This window comes from Penaeus monodon, chromosome 14, assembly GCF_015228065.2.
Source record: "Penaeus monodon isolate SGIC_2016 chromosome 14, NSTDA_Pmon_1, whole genome shotgun sequence".
NCBI lineage: Eukaryota > Metazoa > Arthropoda > Malacostraca > Decapoda > Penaeidae > Penaeus > Penaeus monodon.
This window is the reverse complement of record NC_051399.1, coordinates 1,552,695-1,557,978: the sequence shown is the minus strand read 5'-3', so window position 1 is coordinate 1,557,978 and position 5,284 is coordinate 1,552,695. Positions and strand designations below refer to the sequence as shown.

The window sequence follows — 5,284 nt, the reverse complement described above, 5'->3', positions numbered from 1 at the left end:
CTCCCTCCCCTCCCTCCCCCCCTCCCTCCCTCCCACCCCCCCCTCCCCCTCTCTCTCTTCCCTCCTTTTTTTTCTGGGTCAGCTGATGCATGACCCTTATCGAGTCCTCCTGCGGGTGATAGTAATGGGTCCTTCCGCGTGGTGGACTCTTGCGCCGAACTTTCCTTAGAGCCTCTGGATTCTTTCTTTTTCCCCCTTTTTTCTATTTTTCCTTCCTTTTGTCGGTGATTTGGCTATTTGTTTTTTCGTTTTGGCATTGTCTGGTTTTCGTATTTTAGTGTTAGTGTATGTTCTCGTGTTTCTTGTCCCTTTTTTCTTCTATTTCTTCTTTTCCCTCTCCTCCTCCTCCTCCTCCTACTCCTCATTACCACCCCCATCCTCCTTCCCTCCCTCATCTCTTTCCTCCCCCACTCCTTCCCCATCTCCCTTCCCTCCCTCTTCTCTTCCCTCCCCCTCCTTCCCTCCCACCCTCCTTTCCCTCCCTCTTCCCCCCCGCTTCATCCTCTCGCCGTTTCCTTTTACTCCGCAAAGAAATTTCCAGCCTTTGATGATTATAGAAAACCCACATAAATGGCGAAACAATATTAGAGGAGAGAGAGAGAGAGAGAGGAGAGAGAGAGAAGAGGAGAGGGAGAGGAGAGCAGAGAGAGAGAGAAGAGAAGGAGAGACAGAGAGAGACAGAGAGGACGAAGAGAGACGAGAGAGAGCGAGGAGAGGAGCGAGAAAAGAGCGAGAGAGAGCGAGAGAGAGCGAGAGAGAGCGAGAGAGAGCGAGAGAGAGCGGAGAGAGCGTGAGAGACGGAGAGAGACGGAGAGAGACGGAGAGAGACGGAGGGAGAGGGAGGGAGAGGGAGGGAGAGAGAGGGAGGGAGGGAGAAAGACGAAGAGATCGAATCAAGAAAGAAAGGGAAAAAAGACATACAGAATCTGTCCTGGCGGCCGGCGAGCACGCCCGCGAGAATGACACTTGAAGCAAGCGGAATTTCGCCCAGCAGGAAGAGCAGAGGGGAGGGAGGGAGAGGGGAAGGGGGGATGGGGGGAGGGGAAGGGGAGAGTGGGGGAGAGTGGGAGAGGGGGAGGGAGGGGGGGGGGAGGAGCGGGGGGGGGGGGCGAGGGGGGCGAGGGCCGGGCAGGGCCTCCCCGCGGAGAGGGGGGCCCGCCGCGAGCAGGGCCGGGAAGAATTTCCCCTTTGTCCGCCTCTGCTCGCTTTTCTTCACGGCAGGAATTGTAAGAAAGGCTCATTGTTACGCACTCTTCGCCTCGGAGAGATATCGCGGATCTCTTCAGCGGTCTTTTGTGAGTGCGTTTATTTATATATGTACACGCACACGTAAATGCACACGCAAACGCACTTGCACATGCACACGTACATATATATACATATTATATAGATATTTATTTATTTATTTATTCATCCATCCATTTATTGATTTATTATGTAAAATATATAAAATTTTTATTATAAATATATTATATATAAAGTTTTATTATATATATATATATATGATTTTAATATTATAATATATATATAGTAATATATATATATAAAAATATATATATATATATATATTATATATATTATATTTTATAAAATATAATTATATATATATATTTATAGATATAAATATATACACACAAACACACCACACACACACCACACACACAACACACATATATATATTATATATTATATATAATATAATATATATATTTTAAAAATGATATATAATATTACATACATAATATTTAAATTATTTATAATATTAAAATATATAAAAAATAATATTCTTTATAATATAATAATATAATATATAAGAATATATAAAATTATAATATATATATATATTATATTTTTAATATATTTTTTAAAATATAATATATTATAAATATATATATTATATATAATAGATATTAATTATATATATATATATATATTATAATATATAATATAATATAATATAAAATTAATTTATTAATAATATAAAATTTAATATATTAAATATATATATAAAATTTTAATCATATTATATAATATAATATATAAAATATTTAAAATTTTAAAATTTATATATTATTTAAAAAATATATATATTATATATATTATGTGTATGTATGTAGTATGTATGTAGTATGGGGGTTGTGGGTGTGTGTGTGTGTTTGTGTGTTTTGTGTGTGTGTTGTGTTGTGTTTTATGTGTGTTGTGTTGGGTGTGTGTGTTGTGGTGCCGTGCGTGCGTGCTCGGGCGTGCTTGCGTCCGTGCGTGTTTCCATCGCTAATCAACCTGCAATAAAGCAAAACCCGACAAAGGAAAAAACACAAAAGCTGATTTTAATAACCGCTCGGTCCCCCCCCCCCCCGCGCCCCCGCGATTCCGCCGCCCGGCTACGCACTGACGCCGGCGGGGATTCTGTTCCCGCCGGGGTTAGCGGGGCGACGCGCGGACTGGCGGCGGGGATTCTGTTCCCGCCGGGGCTAGCGGGGCGACGCGCGGACGGCGGCGGGGATTCTGTTCCCGCCGGGGCTAGCGGGGCGACGCGCGGACGGCGGGAGGCCCATTAATCCTCACCGGCGGCCGAAGGAAATAAACCAGAATCAACCAAGACGCGCGGGTCATCGATCACGGCACAGGATCCGCGAAGGAGTGCGAAGGGGGAGGGGGGAAGAAGAAGGAGAAGGAGAAGGAGAAGGAGGAGAAGGAGAAGGAGAAGGAGAAGAAGAAAAGAAAGAAAGAAGAGGAGGAAGAGGAGGTAGTGGAGGTGGTGGTGGTGGTTTTTGGTGATGGTGGTGGTGGTGAGGGAGAGAGGGGAAAGGAAGGAGAGAGGGGTGAGGGATACTAAGGAAAGGAGAGGGAGAGAGGAACGAGGTGGGAGGGAGAGAGAGAAAAGGAAAGAGAGAGGGCGTACGGAAAGTAAGAAAAGGGGAAAGGGTAGGGAGAGGAAGGGAGAGACAAGGAAGGGAGGAAAGGGGTGGAGGGAATGGTGGAAAAGGGTTACGGTGAGGGCCTGAGAGCGAAGCGAGGATAGAGGAGGGGATAGGAGGGTGGGTCTTAACGCGTGATCAAGGACCTTTTTTACTAATAAGGCCTCGACCCGCCGTCTTGATGGGAGGCTCAAGATTGATAGAGCGGCGGATAGATTGTGGAAGGGCAGGTGGAAGGAGGGAGACGGGAGAAGGAGGGGAAGAAAACGGACGGGAAGAGGGACGAGGGATTAAGGGAGGTTGGAAAGGGAGCGCGGGATGTGGAGTAGGTAGGAGGAAGGAGGAAAGAGAAGAGAGAAGGAGGAAGAGGAAAAACTGAATGAGAACGAGAAGGCGGAAAGGGAGAATTGGAAAAGAGGAGGGAAAGAGATAGAGAGAAAAAAAGAAGAACAGAAGTGAGAGAGACCGCGAGACCAACCCCAGGCAAACCCAACCAAGTCATGCAGCGGAATCGAACGCACGATCAGCTGACAGAACGTTCGAATCATTTCCTGCATGAAACGTTCTCGTTTGTCGGTTTCGGCGTAACGAATGGTTCTCAGAGACCACGAACGTTCTTCCTGTCACCTTGGATCACGGGACTTCGAGCGAACAGTGAGTCACCGGGGGAAAGACGGGGCGAGAGAACGCTGACGTAATCATTAAAGAACTAAAAAAAAAAAAAAACGAGATTGCTCAACAGGGAATTTTTGGATGTTTTGATTTAGAAATTGGCGTATTTTTTCGTTTCATGTGTGTGTCTGTTTATTTGCTTTTTAAAGATTATTATTATTATTGTTATTTTTTTTTGGGGGGGGAGATCGTTATCTATTTCTTAGCCATGTAACACTGAGGCGGAACTTTGGGCGTCTTGGTATCGTAGGCCTAAAAAACTAAGGAACAGCTGCTGACTCGCTGAATTTTTATAAGAGCCCCAGTCACACCGGCCACCAGTCACTAATCACATTTAAGCGGCCACCGTCCAGTCAGCGCCGATGCAATTAACCCTGGAACGGGCGGATTCCTGTGGCTGTGTTGCTTGTCAGGTTTGTGTGAAAAGGCGGAGCATGGAGCCTGTTTGATAAGGCTTAAGAGGCAAGATTGTTGTAAAAGGCGCAGACTTAATTCTTATTTATTTATTTATTTATTTATTTATTATTATTTTTATTTATTTTTTGTTCAGATCCAAGTTGTCTTAAAAAGCACAGAACCAAGTATATTCTATAAGTAACAGAATCAAGTTTGTCTTGCAACGTAGGGAATAAAAAACAACGGTAAAACCAGCAATTTGCATTATATCCTTACAAAACGCGAAAATCTGGCCCGGAAACATTCCCCTTTCCATTTGAGTCAGCCCCGTGCAGAATAGTAACTAGCCGACGCCAGGAGCTCCCGAGGGCTACCTGCCGATAGCCCCGAGAGAGAGAGAGTCCGCAGGCTATCCCAGCGAGCAGGATTTGAAGGAGTGTCGTGTCTGAGGGTAGAGCGTGAGAGTGAACAGCTGCTTCATGTAAGATTCTGAAGTTCACACGAACCAAGGTTTGCAGTCCAGGGGGTTCAGAAGGAAGGGAGTCATAGATGAAGCTTCAGGAGTTTGTGGGGGGTTAATCCAGCTTCAACCTCGTCTTCATCCCTTCCCCGTTGTCATTACCATTCCAATTCCCGTTTCAGTTCGAATTCCAGTCCCCATGCCCTACCTCATTCAAAACCCAGAGTCAGCCTCACCCTCTCGCCTTCAGTGTGATTTCCATCGTGAACCTTGTCCTCAGCCTCGTTTTTAAAGCTCACCCTCAACCCCAACCCCCAACTTCACCCTTACCCCACCGTTACCCACAGCCCAAACCCTTCCCCCAACCTCGCCCTTGACCCCAACAGCAGCCCCCTACTCCCACAACTCCGACAACAACAGCACAACCGCTGCCACCAGCAGCCATCACCACAGACAACAATGTGTGGTGCGGGGCGGTAATGAGGTATGTATGAGGGGCGTGGTGGTCAGGGGACGGCCTTCCGCCACGCCTCATTAGGGCTGCTCCTCGAGGGGGTGGGGGAGGGAGGAGGGAATGGAGAGATGATTGAGGGAGAGGAGGGAGGGAGGGAAGGAAGGAAGGGAGGGAAGGGGGAGAGGGAAAGAGAGAGGATTGAGGGACGGAAGGGACGGCTATTGAGAGAGGAAGGAGAGAGAAAAGGAGTGGATGGAAGGACAAGAAAAAGGAAAAAGAAAAGACGGGGTAGAGGCAGGAGACTGGGGCCGATGCATGGCCGAGAGTAGAATGGGAATGTGGAAATGTGGAAGTTTTTGCAATTGATATTCTTAGCTGCAGCCA

At 46.3% G+C, this 5,284-nt stretch overlaps 1 protein-coding gene across 1 annotated transcript in view; it reads left to right on the top strand.

Annotated features, from left to right (window-relative positions):
* The window catches only part of LOC119580780 (syntaxin-1A-like), a gene marked incomplete in the record, with an annotated part of 109,615 nt that overhangs the window by 268 nt on the left and 104,063 nt on the right, over positions 1-5,284 (top strand).